This window comes from Hyla sarda, chromosome 3, assembly GCF_029499605.1.
Source record: "Hyla sarda isolate aHylSar1 chromosome 3, aHylSar1.hap1, whole genome shotgun sequence".
Lineage (NCBI taxonomy): Eukaryota > Metazoa > Chordata > Amphibia > Anura > Hylidae > Hyla > Hyla sarda.
Genome location: NC_079191.1, coordinates 25,945,249 through 25,968,091, shown reverse-complemented (window position 1 = coordinate 25,968,091; position 22,843 = coordinate 25,945,249). Strand labels below are relative to the sequence as shown.

Here is a 22,843-nt window from a genome sequence, read left to right as displayed (position 1 = left end):
ACACAGAGCTCTCTGCTGACATCATGACCACAGTGCTCTCTGCTGACATCTCTGTCCGTTGTAAGAAGTGTCCAAAGTAGGAGAAAATCCCCATAGCAAACATATGCAGCTCTGGACAGTTCCTAAAATGGACAGAAATGTCAGCAGAGAGCACTGTGGTCATGATGTCAACAGAGAGCTCTGTGTTCCAAAAAGAACACAATTTCCTCTATAGTGTTCAGCAGCTGGAAGGATTAAGATTTATTAATAGAAGTCATTTACAAATCTATATAGAAAGAAAAAGGAATGTCCGGCACTGCTGTAGCTCATAGATATTGAATGATGGTACGAGGTATAAGGTCCAAGAGAACTAAGAATGGAGGAAAGGTGGTGCTCTGACTGCAATGGATAAGTGCAATAATCCAACGATGTAGAGGTAAAGAAACACAATCGGCACTCACCGGTCTTTATATTGTCGAAGTTCTATGTGAGTATTTTGCATTAAATAAGTCATTTTTGGAGAAGACCGGTGAGTGCCGATTGTGTTTCTTTACCTCTACATCATTGGATCATTTACAAATCTGTTTAACTTTCGGGCACAAGTTGATTTAAAAAATAAATAAATAAATAAAGTTTTCCACCGGAGTACCCCTTTAAAGGGGTATTACAGGATTTTGCGGCCGAGACCTGACTCACTAGTCAGCTGATGACAGGGAGCCTGTCTGCTTCAATGGGGGGAGGGATCAATCTGCAACTAATGCAACAGCTGTAGGCACCCTGATTGAAAACCACAGGTCTTTTGAATGGATGCAGCTCATTTATGTTTCAATGGGGGGGGAGGGGCTGATGTGTGGGAGGGAGGAAAATGGAATTCTGGGATTTGTAGGTAAAAAAGAAAAACTCAAACAGGAAATACCAGTTCACAAAAAGCTAGCCACAGTATTATGTAATCTCACAACATTTAGCCCCAAGACAAGTGCAGATCCTTCCTAAGCATGTCCATTACTGTCTGCCAGGTACGTACTAAAATCACCTTATGGTGGAGAACCCCTTTAAGACCAGCGTGTTAGGCGCCAGTCTTAGTAAAATCTGCCAAAACGGGAACAAGACCCAACAGTACTTTGTATAACTCTTTTTTTGTAAGTTAAGATGACCAGATGTTACACTATATTGTAGTACATATGTTTTTGTACAGGTTGCAGAATATCTTACTGTCCTTTGTGTACCAAGGTTTTTGTCTTGGATTTAAAAGGTTTTTTTGGGCTAATATTATTGACGGCCTATCCACCTGGCCCCCCCACCCTACACAATGAACAGGAAGAGAAGCGGTCAGCTCAGTTCACTGTGTAGTGGTGGGGCCACCATACTGCAAATCAGCTTCCATTCACTAACCAAGCCCGGGTACTGGACCGATTCACTGTATATTGAGGGTCCCAAACAGTTGAATGATGGGAGTATTGTGTTCAAGCACCCCACCAATAACAAAAAACTTTAAAAGGACAGTATTATAGTAGTTATATTCTTGTATATAGGAGCAGGATTATAGTCGTTATATTCTTGTATATAGGAGCAGTATTATAGTAGTTATATTCTTGTATATAGGAGCAGTATTATAGTAGTTATATTCTTGTATATAGGAGGCAGTATTATAGTAGTTATATTCTTGTATATAGGAACAGTATTATAGTAGTTATATTCTTGTATATAGGAGCAGTATTATAGTAGTTATATTCTTGTATATAGGAGCAGTATTATAGTAGTTATATTCTTGTACATAGGAGCAGTATTATAGTAGTTATATTCTTGTATATAGGAGCAGTATTATAGTATTTATATTCTTGTATATAGGTGCAGTATTATAGTATTTATATTCTTGTATATAGGAGGCAGTATTATAGTAGTTATATTCTTGTATATAGGAGCAGTATTATAGTAGTTATATTCTTGTATATAGGAGGCAGTATTATAGTAGTTATATTCTTGTATATAGGAGCAGTATTATAGTAGTTATATTCTTGTATATAGGAGCAGTATTATAGTAGTTATATTCTTGTATATAGGAGCAGTATTATAGTAGTTATATTCTTGTATATAGGAGCAGTATTATAGTAGTTCTATTCTTGTATATAGGAGCAGTATTATAGTAGTTATATTCTTGTATATAGGAGGCAGTATTATAGTAGTTATATTCTTGTATATAGGAGGCAGTATTATAGTAGTTATATTCTTGTACATAGGAGCCAGTGTTATAGTAGTTATATTCTTGTACATTGCTGAATTTTATATTTTGCGTATAGTTACTCTGCATAAAGGGAAGACCAAATCATTCCGAACCGAATCGAATACATTTCTGAAAATATTGTTCCTGTTTGCATAAAGTGAGAAAAGAGGATACTGAAGTGAAACGTGTCCATCAGACGGCGAGCTTTTCATCGTAATTAATAGGTCTTCCTCTATTCCCTTTTCCCACGACACACACAGCAGAAGTCACATCAAGACAATTGTTGTGTCTAGATCTTAGACTGGGAAAACACCAAGTAACACTGGGTCACATGCAGATAGGTCTACGCTCTAAGCAGGAAGAACAATCTCCTGAGAGCAGTCTGTTGTTCTCAATCCAGACTGACGCAGTACGGACAGATGCATGGGCTGTGCTGCGTGTGTCCACGTAAATGAAGAAGTGGATATTGTCAAACATTAGTAGTGTGTACGGCTTCTTCTGACTTCACTCATAATAATATGCTAGATAGATACAAGTGAGATCATTTGCATCCCCGCTCATACCAGACACCATGCCCACCTCCCCTCTGCAGAACCCAAAATGGCGACTACAGCAGCAGCAGATAATGTTTCAGGATATTATAATATCATCTCCAATTGCACATTATGAAGAAATTATACTGACCATATGTCCATATGTACTTAAGAGCTACCTGTTGGTATAGAGGTAGGAAGCAGGTGTCTAACAGATACAAGGCATAGAACCAGTGGCATATTTATAGAGTGGCGCATGGGGGGTTGGGTCCTGACGGGGCGGTCCCACGTTGGGTGCCACTGACCATGGGGTGACAAATACTAACAGATAATGTACAAGCCCCTGGTGATATTGTAATACGCAGCCCGGAGACAGGTTCAGGCTGCAGCCTACATCTGCCCTGGTGCAGGCAGTGACGACACCCATCATTACCGCCTGTACCAGAATGGAGGAAGAGGAAGGCGGCCCTGCTGCTGGGAATTACTGGCTCCTAAGAGGGGGTTAGCAAGGGATTAGCCAGGCAGCTCCCCGGGTAGGGGGGGGGGGGGGGGAGTACTGCCTACCCGGGGAGCTGCCTGGCTAATTGGGGGAGGGGGGATTAACTGCTTACGGGGGGAGGAGGGGGGGCTACCTACTTCATGGGAGGGGGGGATTATTTGTCTACTTGACTACTGATGGAGTTACCTTGCTAACTGGCAGGGGAATTACCTGTTTACTTGCCTAATGGGGAGGCTATCTTCTTACTGAGTGGACTACCTAACTGTTGTGAGAGACAAACGTAATGGGGGACCTACTTACTGTTTGGGGCACCACGGAGGGCATTATTAAAATTTGGAGGGCTATCGATGATGCTATTGTATACAGGTGGGATGCGTGTTGGAGAAGGAAGAAGTCGAAGATATTTTTCTGGCACTTTCTGTAGAAAAGAGTCACAGATGGAAGAAACTAACTTTACAGCTTGGAGCAGAAAAGGAAAGAGAACGACTCCAAGACATCATCTGTGAGTCGCTTCTGGAATCTACTGCTATATGGTCTGGGGGTGGGGAGGGAGGGTATGTGGGTGCCAAATACTTAAAGGAGTACTCCAGGATGGGAAAATTGTCCTCCATACTGCCGGCAGTAAGAAAAAATTAAAGAGATAAATACCTTCCTTCGCTCCCCCGGTGCCTCCACTCCAGTCTCTGCCGCGATTCTCTTCCCGGTTGTTGGTGGTCGGTGAGTCCTACTGCACTCAGCCAATCACCAGCCGCAGCGTCTTGACTCGGCCAGCGATAGGCTGAGCGGCAGTGTGACGGCAGCAGGATCTACTAGGGTGGAGATCAGTGAATTACTAGATAATTTTCATCTAGTTCACTGTTTCAATAGAACCTGATACATCAGCGAATCCACTCTTTATCTACTTATTTTCTCCCCTCCCTCTTTATTTGACACTGTAGCTCTGATTGTGCTGACTAACTGCTGTGCATTAGCACAAGCTCATCTGGAGGACATCACACGAGGAGCGGATTACCACTCCAGCAAAGGGCAGAATGATTATAACCAGAAGGCAACTAAACCTCCTAGTGAGAAAAATATCACTAGGTAGGGCAAAAATAGTATGGGAAGAATAAAAAGGGGTACTCCACCGCTCCAACGTTTGGAACATTTTGTGGGGGTCGTGACGTCACGGCCCAGCGCCTCTTGACGTCACACCACACCCCCTCAATGAAAGTCTATGGGAGAGGGCATAGCATCGGCCACACCCCCTACCATAGACTTGCATTGAGGGGGCGTGGCGTCACAACCCCAGCAGCCCACACCCAGCATTCTGAACAAAATGTTCCGAATGCTGGGGCAGTGGAGTACCCCTTTAATAGGGGCTGGAGGTACGTTCCTGAGGATAAAGCATCCATATACACCTCAAAAGTCAGATGAACATTGTTTTAAGCAGGACCAGCCAACCCTCTAGAGCAGGGTTCCCAGCCAGTGTGATGGTTGAGAAAAACGACTCAAATATGTATGGATATTTCCAAATTCTCCCCCAATAGATTGGGGAATGCCTCTATTAAGGACACAGCTATTTTTTTTATTTTTTCCTCCTTGCCTCTTTATAGCCTTAACATTTTCAATGTTCTACCTACAGGGCCATATGAGGATTTGTTTTATGCAGGAGAAATTTTTCTTTTTTAATGACGTCACTCAATTTACCACAAAATCTACGGCGAAGCCCCTCAAAACGAGATTTTGCAACTTTTATTTGGGGTGAAGGGGGCATTATGGTTAAAATTACACATTGGGGGACGATTTATCAAAACCTGTCCAGAGGAAAAGATGCCCAGTTGCCCATAGCAACCAATCAGATCGCTTCTTTCATTTTTAACAAGGCCTCTGCAAAATGAAAGAAGCAATCTGATTGGTTGCTATGGGCAACTGGGCAACTTTTCCTCTGGACAGGTTTTGATAAATCTCCCCCATTATATTTATTCTGTAGGGCCATACGATTACAACAATAGCCAATTTGTGGAGGTTTTGTTTTATTTTACTACATTTTGTGAGAAAATAAGTATTCTTAAAATCTTCCTTTTCTGACCTCTTTAAAGGGGTACTCCAGCCCTAAGACATCTTATCCCCTATCCACCCTGTGTGACTCCGCCCCGTGTGATGACACGCCGCCGCTATGCAAGTCTATGGGAGGGGGCGTGACGGCCGTCACGCCCCCTCCCATAGACTTGCATAGTGGGGGCGGGGCGTGACATCACACGGGGCGGAGTCGTAATGTCACAATACTCCGGCCCCGTGGTTGGCACCCGGCAGTTTGTGAGCTGGCAGCACGTCGTGCAGCTCAAAGAGGTGGGTGCAGAATGCAAGATTGTGGGGGTCCCCAGCTGTGGGACCCCCCACGGTCAGACATCCTATACCCTATCCTTTGGATAGGGGATAAGATGTCTTAGGGCCGGGGTACCCCTTTAACACTTCTATTTTATTTTATTTTTTTTGCACAAAGCTTTTTGAGGGTTCATTTTTTTTCTAAATCTTTTGTTAGAAAACCTTCTCTTTTGTTATGTAAAGAAAATGGCCGACATGCCTTAAAGGAGTACTCCCGTGGAATTTATTTATTTTTTTAAATCAACTGGTGCCAGAAAGTTAAACAGATTTGTAAATTACTTCTATTAAAAAAATCTTAATCCTTCCTGTACTTATTAGCTGCTGAATACTACAGTGGAAATTATTTTCTTTTTGAAACACAGAGCTCTCTGCTGACATCATGACCACAGTGCTCTCTGATGACATCTCTGTCCATTTTAGGAACTGTCCAGAGCAGCATATGTTTGCTATGGGGATTTCCTTTTGCTCTGGACAGTTCTTAAAACGGACAGAGGTGTCAGCAGAGAGCACTGTGGTCATGATGTCAGCAGAGAGCTCTGTGTTTCAAACGGAAAAGAATTTCCACTGTAGTATTCAGCAGCTAATAAGTACAGGAAGGATTAAGATAATTTTTTTTAATAGAAGTCATTTACAAATCTGTTTAACTTTCTGGCACCAGTTGATTTAAAAAAAAAAGAAAAAAAATGTTTTTCACCGGAGTACCCTTTTAAAGGTGTGTATATATTGGACATGTAACACAAGCTGCACACCTCAGCGTCTGTAAAGTCCAGCTTGTCCATAGTCCCCAAAAAGACTAGATTACAGATGAGATAGAGCATTAGTCCCTAGCTAGAGATGAGTGAACTTACAGTAAATTCGATTCGTCACGAACTTCTCGGCTCGGCAGTTGATTTTTCCTGCATAAATTAGTTCAGCTTTCCGGTGCTCCGGTGGGATGGAAAAGGTGTATACAGTCCTAGGAGACTCTTTCCTAGGACTGTATCCACCTTTTCCAGCCCACCGGAGCACCTGAAAGCTGAACTAATTTATGCAGGAAAAGTCATCAACTGCTGAGCCGAGAAGTTCGTGACGAATCGAATTTACTGTAAGTTCGCTCATCTCTATCCCTAGCTGAAAAGTACAGAGGAGGTTTTGCATAATTCAGACAGCTGCCGTCTGGTTTAAACTGACAGGTCCGATGAAAGCCACATCCTCCGCCGCAGCCTGCCGGCACCTGGTCTCACAATCGACACAGGATGACAAAAAGCTCTGAATTTGTTAGTCTCGCTAGGGCATCCTTTCTATTTGTTTATCTCATCGTTCCTTCTTCCTGTGTTATGCTTGGTACCAGAACAGAATGCAAAAACTTTTATGTTGTTGTTTTCAATAAGAAGCAGGAGGATTTTTAAAGGGGTCTTCTTGTGTTAAAGGGGTACTCTCGTGGAACTTTTTTTTTTTTTTTTTTTTTTTAATTAACTGGTGCCAGAAAGTTAAACAGATTTGTAAATTACTTCTATTAAAAAATCTTAATCTTTCCAGTATCTTTTAGGGGCTGTATACTACAGAGGAAATTGTTTTCTTTTTGGAACACAGTGCTTTCTGCTGACATCATGACCACAGTGCTCTCTGCTGTCCATTTTAGGAATTGTCCAGAGCAGCATATGTTTGCTATGGGGATTTTCTTCTACTCTGGACAGTTCTTAAAATGGACAGAGATGTCAGCAGAGAGCACTGTGCTCGTGATGTCAGCAGAGAGCTCTGTGTTCCAAAAAGAAAACCATTTCCTCTGTAGTATTCAGCAGCTAATAAGTACTGGGAGGATTAAGATTTCTTAATAGAAGTAATTAACAAATCTGTTTAACTTTCTGGCACCGATTGATTTAAAAAAAAAAAAAAGTTTTCCACGGGAGTGCCCCTTTAAGGGGTACTTTGGCGCTAAGACATCTTATTCCCCTATCCAAATGATAGGGGATAAGATGCCTGATCGCAGGGGTCCCGCCGCTGGGGACGCCCGCGATCTTGCATGCAGCACCCAGTTACAATCAGTCCCCGGAGCATGTTCGCTCCGGGTCTGATTACTGGCGATCATGGGGGCCGGAGCATTGTGATGTCACGGCCCCGCCCCCATGTGACGTCACGCTCTGCCCCCTCAATGCAAGCCTACGGGAGGGGGCGTGGCAGCTGTCCTTTGGATAGGGGATAAGATGTCTTAGCGCCGGAGTACCCCTTTAAACGGCCACTGGAAGAGATCAGGTTGACTCCTATTCTGTAACTGGCTCCTAAAGTCTAGAATATTTTATCCACTAGGAAATACAGTGGTCCCTCAAGTTACAATATTAATTGGTTCCAGGACGACCATTGTATGTTGAAACCATTGTATGTTGAGACCATAACTCTATGGAAACCTGGTATTTGGTTCTGAAGCCACCAAAATGTCATCCAAAAATAGGAAAAAGTGAGGATTAAAGAAAAATAAGTAGATAACTAATACAGATAAAGCAAATCCTTCCATATAAAAGTAATAAAGATCTGCTGGGAGCTGTAATCACGGTCTATGTCAATGGTTTATGTAGAGGACAGGAGCTTCTTCAGGGTCCTATACAGTACACACAGTGTCCCAAATGGAGCCGCCCTTACTTGGTGTCCAAAGGAGCAGCTAACCCTGGTACAGGTAAGGAGTAGTACAGAACATGTAATACCTCCCTGTACTGTAGGAGGCGCTACCAGACACCAGTCAGTGCATACGCTTCAGTAATACAGGTGATTTACCAGTAAAAAGCCCATTCAGATTGGTCAGTTCCTCCAGTTGTGACACATCTCACAGATCTGGACTGTCTGTATATTGTATGTTGAGTCTGGTTTCAGGTTGCAATGGTCCAGAAAAGACCATTGTATGTTGAAACTATTGTATGTCGAGGCCATTGTAAGCTGAGGGATCACTGTATGCACAATACACTGTAAGAACGGAACGATCAATCGGGTCATTCAGTTTTCTTTTTATTCTTTCCTTTGTTACTTCCACTCTAACATTTCAAAGATTTCAAGGGTTTCGCACATCCCCATATTTTCACTCCTAATCTGACATTTCTTGCAGTGTGATACATTCCATCACTTTGCAAGTGGAAGAGAAAGCAATAAATTGACACTCACAGGAAGGGAGAGTAAAACAACCCGATATCATCATCGTCGTCGTCGTAAGATGGTTCTGAACATCGTGTATCCTACACAAAGTGCCATCTCAGGGCACATGGCAGATGTTTTCAATAAACAGGTTACATAAAGTCCTCAAAACAAGAACATGTCAAACTATGGGTGTCAAGTCCAATAAACTGGCCTCTACCACCTCTCTATTTGTATCTTGTTTTTGTTCCCTCATCCGATACATCTAAAAGGCAGTAAAACCACTGGCAATGCAGAATAGTGTGACTACAATAACAAAATAAACAATAAAAGCACCTAAAAAAAAAAAATCTCATCTTTTTGCAGTATAAAAAGATTATGAAAAACACAAGAATCGTCTGATTTTTCTGCAATCCTAGCAAAAACTAAAAAAAAAAAAAACATAAAAAATAACAGCAAAATGCTAAATATTATTTTAGCTGTTGAGAACAACGTTTTGCATGTGTAAGTATATTATCACGGGGGTTTTTTCCCGCTGCTTGTAATTTAGGATGTGTAAGGCAATGGGCTCGGAAGGCGATCTGTCTAGTTCTTTTAAGCCCGAAGTAAAGAAAAATGAAACGGACAAAACGAGGTGAGAGGAAAGCAACAAAAACAAAGAAACGGGCAAAGCAAATAGATGGCAAAGGCAGGTAAAGTTCTAGGAGCAAGTAGATGGCCTGTGTATGAATGGAGATATTCTGAAGGCCGGGCAGAGAATAAATTAAAATTAAATTAAACTTTCAAGAAGGTGACAAGGACAACTGTTTGACACCTTGACTCGAACGTACGCCAACAGCTCTTTATCCCCTCCAACTGCTCCTCTACTAGATTATGTGCAGTGATTCAGATGGTTGAGGATTGGGTTTCTTTACCTATTTGGCACCACTTAAAGGGGTACTCCCGTGAATTTTTTTTTTTTTTTTTTTAAATCAACTGGTGCCAGAAAGTTAAACAGATTTGTAAATTTTGACACCAAAAAGAGAACCATACCACAAATTAAACAGAAAAGTAATAGAATGTAAAAAATAAACTTTATTAATGCAATTTAGTAATAAAAGATAGATATTAGAATTAAAACAAAAGAAGTAGTAGCAATAGATAGGCACTAGTGGACATACAAAGATATAGGACAATGGTAGGACCCAAATACATCAAAATATACAAGTAAAAGGAGTAAATGCCACAGTAGCTGGTAGGATACAAGAATAATACCTGCCAAAAGTATACAATAAAGGGTGCCAAACCATACCTACACCTGAACCCCAACGATCGTTTCGCTATTATGCCGCTTCTTCAGGGGGCGTGACTAACCTGAGAGAGTCTGTAACCTTTATATCCTGCCCTAACCAATGGGATCCTCCATATTATGATCGGCATCTATATACACCAATTGTAGCATAGCCCATAGTTTACAAACAGGTGCTTCCTCTATCCTCACTTCCTATTGTACCTGAGGGCACATACCTCAGTGGCGTGCTCTCCAGCATGAAACGCAGGGATCCCTGTAATGCGCAGGCGCAACCGGAAGTCTCCAGTGAGTCCGCGATAGTGACATGTCACATGATCGCAATATGCGGTCACATGACCTGTCAACACAAGATCGCTGGAGGCACACGCCATGCGCAGGCGCAGCCAGAAATCTCCAGCGCGGCTGCATTGACAACATGTCACGTGACCGCTAAGTGTGGTCACATGATAGGGTCTCAGCCGAAAAAATAACTTTATTGATAACAGACAGTAATCGCAAGCGCAGAAACCTGACACCAACAATACAGCAAACCACCAAGTGAGTAACCAAACAAACTAGTGAATAAGTGAAGGTGACAAAAAGTGACAAGTGATAGGTGAATAAATAATTATAGCATACATATATAATATATAATGGCCAACAAGCTGAGAAAATTAAACAAGGTAAATAGAAGAAAATAAAATGAAACAATAAATATACGTGAAAACAATAATTTTATTGTTGCTTTTGACCTTAAAGGGGTACTCTGATGAAAAACTTTTATTTTTTTAAATCAACTGATACCTGAAAGTTAAACAGATTTGTAAATTACTTCTATTAAAAAATCTTAACCCTTCCAGTACTTATCAGCTGCTGTATGCTCCACAGGAAGTTCTTTTCTTTTTAAATTTCTGTTGCGTATGACCACAGTGCTCTCTGCTGACACCTCTGTCTGCCTCGGGAACTGTCAAGAGCAGGATAGGTTTGCTAGGGGGATTTGCTCCAACTCTGGACAGTTCCTGAGACAGACAGAGGTGTCAGCAGAGAGCACTGTGGTCAGACAGAAAAGCTATTTAAAAAAGAAAACAACTTCCTGTGGAGCATACAGCAGATGATAAGTACTGGAAGGATTAAGATTTTTTTAATAGAAGAAATTTTACAAATCTGTTTAACTTTCAGGTATCAGTTGATTTAAAAAATAAAAGTTTTTTATCGGAGTACCCCTTTAAGGTCAAAAGCAGCAATAAAATTTTGATATAGATTTGATATGTTTGCTACAGACTGTTATGTTACTGGGGAGGGGTTAATTAAAGGGACAATGAATGTATATATACAGCTACAAATACTCAAAATACTGATATAGCATACCCAAGAGCTGACCTAACTCTATATTATTAACATGACCCTAAGATTTGGGACAGAGTTAAAGAGGTATTACAGGAATTCTTTTTATTTGACTATGCTAAAGAGTCTGTAAAGTCAGCTGATGACAGGGAGCCTGTCTGCTTCAGTGGGTGGAGCGATCGCTTGGTGGGAGAGAGATCAATCTGCAACTAATGCAACAGCTGTAGGCACCCTGATTGAAAACCACAGGTCTTTTGAATGGATGCAGCTCATTTATGTTTCAAAGGGTGGGGAGGCTGATGTGTGGGAGGGAGGAAAATGAAATTGTGGGATTTGTAGTCAAAAAAGAAAAACTCACAGGAAATACCAGTTCACAAAAAGCTAGCCACAGTGTTATGGTAATCTCACAACATAGCCATTTAGCCCCAAGACAAGTGCAGATCCTTCCTAAGCATGTCCATTACTGTCTGCCAGGTACGTACTAAAATCAACTTATGGTGGAGAACCCCTTTAAGCTGCCACTATGCACAAGTGTTAGCCAACGACTCCTCTCAGATAAGACAGAGAAAAAATTCCAGCTTTTCCAATGTTTGTTTTTGTTGCTTAAAGCTGCCTTTGGCCTTAGGCCTTATTGTCCTTAGCAATCAAGCGCCAAAAACATAGATTGATGTTATGCAATAGCATTACATTGATCTGTACAGTGATCCCCCAACCTATGATGGCCACGACATACAATAATTTCAACATACAATGCTTTTGTATGTCGGGGCCATCACATAAACGGCAATCCGGCGGTGCAGACTGCTTCAGCTGCTGCTGGATCCCTCAACATACGATGGATTCAAGTAAAGATGGTTACTAATTACCATCGTATGTTGAGGGATCACTGTATAAGCCATCTAATGATTGCTTATAATAGGCCCCTAGAGGGGCCAAATAATGTGTAAAAAATAAAAGTATTTTAAAATATAAAAAAATCCTCCCCCTAATAAAAGTTCAAATCCAACCTTTTCCCATTGTTTAAATAGAACACTGTAAAAAAAAAAAAAAAAAAAAACAACATATTTGGTATCGCCGTGTGCATAATTGTCCAAGCTATTAACCCCTTAAGGACGTAGCATTTCTCCATTTTTGCATTTTAGTTTTTTCCTCCTCACCTTATAAAAATCATAACCCTTTCAATTTTGCACCTTAAAATCCATATGATGGCTTATTTTTTGTGCCACCAATCCTACTTTGTAATGACATCAGTTATTTTACCCAAAAATCTACGAAGAAATGGAAAAAAAATCATTGTGCGACAAAATGCAAGAAAAAACGCCATTTTGTAACTTTTGGGGGCTTCTACGCAGTACATTTTTCGGTAATAATTACATCTTCTCTTTATTCTGTAGGTTCATATGATTAAAATGATCCCCTACTTATATATGTTTGATTTTGTATTACTTCTGAAAAAAATAACTACATGCCCCAAAATTTATATGTTTAAAATTTTCCTCTTCTGACCCCTATAACTTTTTTATTTTTTCACATTTCCATTTTTTGCGCCACGATCTGAAGTTTTTATTGGTACCATTTTTGTTTTATCTGACTCTTTGATCGATTTTTATGGTATAAAAAATATGCTATTTTGGACTTTGGAATTTTTTTGCACGTACGCCATTGACTGTGCGGTCTAATTAACAATTTTTTTTTTATAGTTCGGACATTTACACACGCGGCAATACCACATGTTTATTTTTATTTACATTTTTTTTTTTTCATGGGAAAAGGGGGGTGATTCAAACTTTTATTAGGGAAGGGGTTAAATCATCTTTATTAACTTTGCAGTTCTATAACATGCAGTAGACAATAGAAGAAAGAAATGTCCAGCGCAGGATGGTGCAGAACGGAGCAATTTATTGCAAAATGTCACCTTGGTACAAGGACAAAGTGGACAATTGTGACACGTTTCGGCCCTAAAACTGACTAAGGCCTAGTTGTAGGGTCGAAACACGTCACAATTGTCTACTATGTCCTTGTACTGAGGAAACATTTTGCAATAAATTGCTCCGTTCTGCACCATCCTGCGTTGGACATTTCTTTCTTCTATTGTCTACAAGCTTCAGGCATAGCACACGCCAGTCCGAGCGCTTCGGGCTACAAGGGAGAGAGCTAAATTGATTCAATACACTGATCAATGCCATTGCATTGCAATGCATAGATCAGTGTTATCGGCGGTTGATTGCTCAAGCCTGGATTTCAGGCTTGGAGAAATCAATTGCCGATTGGACGCGCAGGAGGCAGGTAAGGCACCCTCCTGATGCATCCTAGCTTATCGGGACATCATGATTTTACCGCGATGGACCCGATCAGCCTGACTGAGTCGCCGGGAAGCTTTCACTTTCGCATTAGACATGGCGATCAACTTTGATCGCGGCATCTAAAGAGTTAATGCTGGACATCTGCCTGAACGGCGATGTCCAGCATTAGCCACGGGTCCGGGACAGTGCGGGTATGATGTGAGCTCAGCTCCTGAGTTCCTCCCGTGCCGCAGCGCCTGTAGTACTACTAAACTACCTAAAATATAATTATTTTCCTGTGTAAGTCAGTTTGAGCAAGAATTTGACCTTCTCCTCTGCCACAATGAGGTGTTGGAAAAAGGGGAATAGGGAACTACCAGTAACCGTCCACTCAACGTTCCACAGCCAATTCCAGGGTTGTTATGACAAATATTTAATGGTTTCATAAAGTCACCCAGCTTTGTCAGTCCCTAATTTTTCCCCCACACGGGTCATATATCTTTAAATGTTATTAATGTAATCCCTTTATTAATGCTTAAATGGCCAACAATGTCACTACCAATTTAGCTGCACAATATCCACGTTGAGCAGATGAAATATTTTTAGTAGTCATTCTTGGCTCTCGCATAAAGCCCAAACATAGGGAGGGACGCTCCTGAATAAACTAACACAGTGCACACTTGTTTTGGACACCAGTATTAGCCCAATATTAATGTTTTCTTTGCTTATTTTAGGCTCTAGCTTGTTACACCTTCTGTCACTTGGCGATGACAAATTTACTCAACTCGTCCGTGTCGGTCTCAGAACATTGCGAGCCGACCACATCAGTTGCTCGGATGTGAAGGGAGACGGCTCTGTTCTGCGCAGCCTCTAATTAATTCGCCCATTTATATTGGTTGAGGTTTTTTTTTATGTTTCCTTGAGTATACACATATCATTTATGGTAACTAATGGGAATTGTGCTTTTTTTCAAGCCTCCTGAGATGGGATTCTAAGACTTGTTTAACAGTTCTGTTATTCTGGTAAACTACATGTCTGTTCCCAATGTCAGTAGGTCTTGTCAATGTTTAGAGGTCATCATTTCTTAAAGGGGTATTGCAGGCAAAAACATTTTATCCCCCGCCGCTGGAACCTCCCGCGATCTCCCTGAGGCACCCGCATTCTATGAGGGAGCTGCGTCTACAGTTTCGGTATCCTCCGGGTTTCCGGGACTGGGGACGTGACGTCACGCCACACCCCCTCCATTCACGTCTATGGGAGGGGGCGTGACTGCTGTCACGCCCCCTCCCATAGACATGAATGGAGGGGGCATGGCGTGACGTCACGTCCCAGAAACCCGGTGGTTTCCGAAACTAGAGACGCAGTCCCTGGACAGAATGCGGGTGCTGCAGGGAGATCGCGGGGGGGCCAGCATCGGGTCCCCCCGCGATCAGACATCGATCCCCTATCCTATGGATAGGGAATAAAATGTTTTTGCCCGGAATACCCCTTCAAGGGTAGGGTCACACGGAACAGATCCACAGCATATTTTACGTTGCAGATCCAACGACATCGCGGCCGCACCCCTTCTCCCTGAGCTAGGCCGAAAGCAACTTGTACGATGTGTGCAAGTACACTGCTCGTGCGCGCAGAGACTCACAAAACACTTTGTGTCTGATCGTAGCGGCGTATTGCCAATATGAGCAGGCACAGTTGGAGGCACACGGTAGGGTCCCTCATCGGCGGATCGCAGTGTAAAATACATTGTGGATCTGTTCCTTGTGACCCTACCATAAGGGTACGTTCACATGTAGGGGATCTGCTGAATATTTTGTGCAGTTGATTTCACTACTCATTGAAGCTTATGGGTAGAGAAATCAGCTACCCATAGCTACCCGTCACACCCCCTCCCATAGACATGAACGGAGGGGGCGTGGCGTGACGTACCCCTTTAAGAGAGCCACAGTTAGGACCTAGGAGAAGTGACTACTATAGGTAAAGCCCAGAGACCACCTGATGTTGTTATATTTAGCCAACCTATACTACCATATCACTATGCATACATCAGAGCTCTATAAAGTACAAAACTCACAAAAGAGCTCACAGCCCCCCAGACATGACTGAAAAATAAAAATACAATGTACCCATAGCAGACTAGGAAGTTGTAGGTTTTAAGAAAGGATAATATGGGCTTTTAATTAGGGCTTTCATTTTAGCCATAACCAAGACTCAGTTTATAAACATTGTTCAGATTTCATTGCAAACACTTGAACAGAAGACATCCGAAATGCCTGGGTTTTCAATACGACTCCAAAAATAATCTGGTTGTAAAGTTATTTCCCAACAAACTAAAATCTGCTCCATCAGCTTCTGGGTATAACTTATTGCCACCACAACCCTCTAGACATCCTTTCCCTCACGGGCCACCGTGCAGTCAAAATAGAACACAAAGTATATGAGAGAAAATAGAAGTCGAAATAAAACCTAATTAAAACAGTCATTATTGATTATGCGAATACCTTCCGCCACGGGCATCACAACTCTTGCATTGGGGTCCAGGAGTCTGACGATAGTAATGTTTTTGTTTTTTTTCTTCTTAATAGTCTTTAGTGGATCCTATAAGGACAGTCTATTATTTAAAATGTCTAAAATTTTATGAAAAGGTCCTGATGTAAATATTTTTTATATGAAAATATATCGGGCAGTGCTTTTTTTTTTATTTGTAGGAAAATACACAAAAAAAAAAAAACAATGTTCAATACCAAAATATTCTGCCTTCCCGAATCAACTCTTAAACTGATTAAAGGAAATAATTTTAATAATGGTAGATGTTTTTGTTTGGTCTCATTATTTAAAAGTGGAGGGCCTGGAAACCGGGGAGGGGGGGGGTATTTATACTGCTATATATACTGTGCTTCCTGTAGGTGCTTCTGCTGTTATTTGTTTAGTTTCAGCTGGTGATTATGAAGTCCCAGCGGGCAGTAAGTGAAGTGAAAGGTGGTCAGTCTGGTGCTGGACTTGCGCACCGGACGTGCCTTAAAGGAGTACTTCACCGCACAGATCTTATCCTCTATCCAAATGATACGGGATAATATGTTAGATTGTGGTGGTCCCGCCGCTGGGGACCACCGTGATCTCCGGGCCAGCAACTGTCATTCGGGTAACGGAGCGGAGTTGCAGGCCGCCACGCCCCCTCCATTCAAGTCTATAGGAGGAGGTATGACGGCATGGATCGGGTGGTGAAGTATGGAGAAGACATAGAAAATGAGCTTGCACCGTACACCAAGTGTGCGAGCTGCCACCAACAGGTAAAACTCACATTCTCTGACATTGTTTAACTGTCTAAATGGTGAGGTCAATAGCCATTGCAGCCTCTAGTCAGTTATTTAACAGGTCCTACGCCATTTGGGGTTCCGATCTGCACCCCTGCGAAGGGTGCCAATCGGTTGTCATGGCAGCCTGAGGCCTTCTGAAGGCCTCTGTAGCTGCCATGTCAATCCTGCTAGTGCAGCCTGCTGTAGGCAAAAATACTTAAAAGGGTGTTCCAGTTTATTTTTTACTTCTAAGTACCGTGCCTCTGATACACAGTTATGTAGTTAGTACATTTACTTGCTTTATCTCTTGGGGGTGGATAGTCCACATTTGTGTAGTTCCATTGGCCTCCCCAGTATGGGTACTGTCATCTGGTGCCTTACCCGGGATCCTGTTCAGGGGACTCAGCTTCTTCTGGTCATCCCTGACAAGCCAGCCGACTGATGACTCCATCAATGCATGGCCGCATTTTGCAGACTGCCGAGATCACACCGGCACAGCGGGATGTCTGTCTACTGCGCATTTGCACGAGATGAATGTTTTTTTTGACAGTGTCTGTGATTTGCTGTGACATTCCCCAGCACACAAGAAAGTTTTACAAAGAAAAAGGTGGGGAGGGGAATCCCCTAGATTCCTGGATTGAGTTGCGGCACAAAGCTGTCCTGAGCTCGACTTTCAATCACTGCAGAGTAACTGCATATTACGTGTGGTTATAGAAATCCACACATCAATCCTTTTAGACCTGAGCCACCAGATGGTTTTCACTTTGACCCTGGCAGGCTGCATGGTTCAGCCACAACTAAAGAGGTTAGTATAAAATTACATAACAAGCTCAAGGTACTTGGCAACAGAGATGACCTATCTGGGCTTAACATAGTGAAAAAAAATAATATTGTAAATGTGAAATATAGAGCATCACAATCCCGGGTGCTCCAGCACCAACAGCTGACAAGTGACCACATGAAAGTAGGCAAGACTTTCCATAGATCCTGGAATGTTAAGAAACTGGCAAATGGTCCAAATGCTTAAAATGGGAAGTAAAGGATTGTCTCTGGAAAAGCATAAAGTAAAAGAAATCGACTGGTTTTGACATCTTGTTTTGTAGCTACTTTTTGGCAACCAGCAGTAGATTAGTCATGAGTGAACGTACCCTGGACCAGCAAGTGGATAAATGTTTATGGGGACCCGCTACTCTTTTTTAATCATAATGAATTAAAACAAATGAATCATAAAAAAGGGTTTCAAAGACGGGTTTTCAATACGTTGGGTAATATGAAAATTATAGTAGTTGTACTTTTTAGTTGTACTTTTTACATTGTTTCTACCATGAGCCCTTCAAAATGCTAAGGCTCCTCTCACACTGTCGTTGCTTCCCGTCGAGAACGGCCGGTAAAGTCACACAAAAAAAAAAGAGACTTTAAAGGGGTACTCCGCCTTTAGACATCTTATCCCCTATCCAAAGGATAGGGGATAAGATGTCAGATCGCTGCTTGGGACCCCCTGAATCTACCATGCAACACCCACCTGTAGCGGCTTCCGGAACCGCTGGAGGTCCTCAGGCTAAATTCATCTCGACCACCGGGACGGAAGATCGTAACTAGAGATAAGCGAACTTACAGTAAATTCGATTCGTCACGAACTTCTCGGCTCGGCAGTTGATGACTTATCCTGCGTAAATTAGTTCAGCCTTCAGGTGCTTCGGTGGGCTGGAAAAGGTGGATACATTCCTAGGAAAGAGTCTCCTAGGACTGTATCCACCTTTTCCAGCCACTGGAGCACCTGAAAGCTGAACTAATTTATGCAGGAAAAGCCATCAACTGCCGAGCCGAGAAGTTTGCGGCGAATCGAATGTAAGTTCGCTCATCTCTAATTGTGACGTCACGACTCTGCCCCCGTGAGACATCATACCCCGCCCCTCAATGCAAGTCTATGGGAGGGGGCGTGACAGTTGTTACGCCCCCTCCAATAGACTTGCATTGAGGGGCGGGGTGTGACGTCACACGGGGGCGGAGTCATGACATCACGATAATCTTCCGGCCCTTTAACGGCCTTTCTCGTGACAGGGAGCAACGGGTCCCAGCAGCCTATTTAATATCATGAGGGCCGCCAGGACCGATTGTTTTTTGACGGGAATAGCGGGAGAAAAAGACGGCTTTCGCAGTCATTTTTCTCCCACTATTCTCCCCGGCTCCCCTGCAGCCCGTCACCTGTCGTGTCATATCGGCAGTGTGAAATTAGCCTAAGGGTGGATTCACACATGGAAGATTTGTTAGAAAAGTTTCAGCAACCATTCTATCCATCGGAGTGGGGCTTGCAGAAATCCAAGGAACCAATGTTCAGTTGTATAAACTTTTATAACAAATTCACTATTTAAGAGCAACGTCAACACAATGAACCACCCAGAAGTGCAGAACCATCAAATTTATACTTTCTTTCTAAGCCAATTGTGCTTTAATTTGCTTTGAAATTAATTCTGATTTAGTAAGGAAAACTTTAACCCTGATCACCCACACTAAACCCCATACACTTGGTTATAGTGTGGGTGACCAGGAGTTCAAAAAGGGGTCACTTACTATAAGTGACCCCCTGGCATAGTTCCCCTTCTGAATTCAGGGAATTGTGCGCAGGAGGCAGGGCCCGCCGGCTAGCCCCCCCCCCCCCCCCCCCTGCTTATTTTCGACTCCTTAATCAGCTGTCCCCTTAATTAGCATATTCATATTTTGCGACTCCACGTCCTAGTGACATGTCCTCTCATGGCCCTATGCAATAGCCTTTGACCAGCTTTGACCTCTCTACCGACATCGCTCACGTGACATGCGGCTCACGTCACTAGGACGTTGAGTCGCAGAATATGAATATGCTAATTAATGGGGATGGCTGATTAAGGAGACAGAAAGAAGAGATGGCCAGATGGTGGGGCCCCGCCTCCTGTGCGCATTTACCTGAATTCAGAAGGGGAACTTCGCCAGCAAATATCTCAGGAACCACGGCATCGATTACAGTAAGTGACCCCTCTTTTGACTTCTGATCACATACAGTATAATCCAGTGTATTGGATTTAGTGTGGGTGATCAGGGTGACAGCAGTTTTAACCCATTAACGCCAGTTATTAATAATGGCCATTATTTTGTGACGGGCGATAGTAACGGGAGAAATAGTGCATGCACTATTTCTTCCGTTCATTCGCCCGTCACAAAATAACGGCTGTAATTAATGACGGGCAATAACGGGTTAAAATGGCTATAAAAAAAATCCCATAGACTACAATGGGATTTTCTAACGGCCGTTTAACGGACGATTTTCAAGATTTTTATGACGGACGTTTATAACGCAAGTATTTTTATAGTGTGAAAGCAGCCTTATATACCACTCATAGATAAACAACAGCACAAGGTTGGGGAGAGTGTAAACGGTGTGGTATAAAGAGGTTAAAGCATGTCTAGGAGCCATTAATGTGGAAGGTTGCTAGTATGTATAAAAATTAGCTATCCTAATGGTGAATAGTGTTCCCAGAAAAAAGTTCTTGCTATCCACGTATCATGTATCTATTAGGGTGCACAGAAAATGGTTGGAGCTGGACTGCAGAGATATAAAATAAAGAGGTGCAGAGACTGATGGGTGGATGTGACATTAAACTAGCAATACAATTTGTCCTGTTTTCCTGTCTTTTAACCTCTTATCCTCTGTACAGACATAAGATTTTTGTTGCAGTAAATCCCCATGTGTAGGTGCCTTAAAGGGGTACTCTAGCCCCAAGACATCTTATCCCCTATCCAAAGGATAGGGGATAAGATGTCTGATCGCGGGGGTCCAGCCGCTGGGGACCCCCACAATCTAGCATGCAGCACCCACCTGTAAGCACTGCAGGAAGCGCTGGAGGCTCGGGGATGGAGTATCGTGACGTCACGACTCCGTCATGTGTGACGTCACTCCCCGCCCCCTCAATGCAAGTCTATGGGAAGGGGCGTGACGGCTGTCACGCCCCTTCCCATAGACTTGCATTGAGTGGGGCGGGGAGTGACATCACACGGGGGCGGAGTCGTGACATCACAATACTCCATCCCCGTGGTCTGGAGGCATAACACTGAGAGCCTCCAGCGCTTCCTGCAGTGCTCACAGGTGGGTGCTGCATGCTAGATTGTGGGGTCCCCAGCGGCGGGACCCCCACAATCAGACATCTTATCCCCTATCCTTTGGATTAGGGATAAGATGCCTTTTGGCATACCCCTTTAAATAGTTATGGATTGGCAATGGTAATTTAGCAGAAGCATTTGAACAAAAGCTGGTCTAAGGTTATTGCATAGGGCCAACATACCAACAAGGGCGATCAGAAAAGCTAAGCCAGGAAAAAGGACATAATCAAGTGCAAGGGTAGTATTACAAATACCAACGTATCCAAAGACAAACACAAGATAGAGTTCAGGAACCAGGGAAATACTAGAAGTGCTAGAAGAACTATTGATGAAGTAATATTTGTGCAAGGTCAGAAGAAGAAGAAGACAACTGGATAACCAGCACAACAATAAGGCACAGACTGGGCAAGGAAGGAACAACTGAAGAGATCAGCTTGTCTAGTTCATCTTCCGATGCCTGTTGGCCAGGAAACCAACCATCGTTGACAGATCAGAATAAAGGAGCCATGATAGAAGCAAAGGAGAAAAAAGGTAAGGTGTCTGACAGCTGGGATCACGACAACTCGCCATGGCACTACAATTAGGATAGGTGAGTAACAGTGAAGAAGTGCCAGGATTGAAAATACAGTGGTCCCTCAAGTTACAATATTGAATGGTTCCAGGACGACCATTGTAAGTTGAACCATTGTATGTTGAGATCATAACTATTTGGAAACCTGGCAATAGATAACTAAAACAGATAAAGCAAGTCCTTACATATAAAAGTAATAAAGATCTGCTGGGAGCTGTAATCACTGTCCATGTAGAGGACAGGAGCTTCTTCAGGGTCCTGTACAGTACACGCAATGTCCTAAAAAAGTAACATGGAGCCGTCCTCACCTGGTGTCCAAAGGAGCAGCTAACCCTAGCACATGTAAAGAGTACAGAACATGTAATGCCTCCCTGTACTGTAGGGGGCGCTACCAGACACCAGTCAGTGCATACACTTCAGTAATACAGCGATTTTACTAGTGAATGCCCAATCTGATTGGTCAGATCTTCCAGCCATTGACACGTTTCACAGATCTGGACTGTCTGTAGCATTGTATGTTCAGTATGGTTTCCAGATACAATGGTCCAGAAAAGCCCATTATATGTTGAAGATATCATAACCTAAGGCCATTGTAATTTAACCTCTTGGGGACTCACGCTCCCGCGATCATATTGGGTCGTCACGGTGTCTAACGATAGCCGGGACCCGGGGCTGGGCTAATAGCGCGTGTCACCGATCGTGGCTTTCAAAGTTGATTGCCGTGTCTAAACTGTAAAAAAAAAAAAAGCATTCCAGGCAGCTCAGTTGGGCTGATCGGGACCACCGCAGTGAAACTGCGATGTCCCGATCAGCTAGGTCCGTTACCTGTCTCTGGCGCATTCGATCGACGATTGATTGCTCCAAGCCTGAGATCCAGGCTTGAGCAATCGACCGCCGATAACACTGATCAATGCAACGCTATGGCTTTGCATTAGATAATACACATACGTAAGGGCAATTATGCACAGGCTGCACGTCAACTTAGCTTTACCCCAACAGGTAAGTTGAGTGAGTACTGAGTAGAAGTACTCTTCACTCTTAATTCAGTTTTTTTTTTTTTTCATTTTTCATAAGAAATTGTCTCTCTGGACAAGGTATAGCAGCAATCTTATCAGCAAGAAGTTATAACATTCATTGTAGCTTCCCCAGTCATGGCGAGCAAGAAAAAAAGTGAATAAAGTATGAAGAGTACTAAACAGTGAGTTACGTCTTGAAATGTGAACTCACCTGTTGCGGTAAAACTAAGGTGGCGTA

The 22,843-nt window shown here is 42.8% G+C and overlaps 1 protein-coding gene across 10 annotated transcripts in view; it reads right to left on the bottom strand.

The window, feature by feature from the left end:
* SUPT3H (SPT3 homolog, SAGA and STAGA complex component) overlaps positions 1–22,843 on the bottom strand; it is a 565,704-nt gene that overhangs the window by 306,757 nt on the left and 236,104 nt on the right. The window contains exon 2 of one of the 10 annotated variants that reach the window (XM_056563935.1): positions 16,093–16,189. The exons of the other annotated variants lie outside the window; for them this stretch is intronic. The gene's annotated coding sequence lies outside the window, so the exon portion shown is untranslated. The remainder of the gene's footprint in view (positions 1–16,092; positions 16,190–22,843) is intronic. 10 annotated transcript variants of the gene reach the window in all.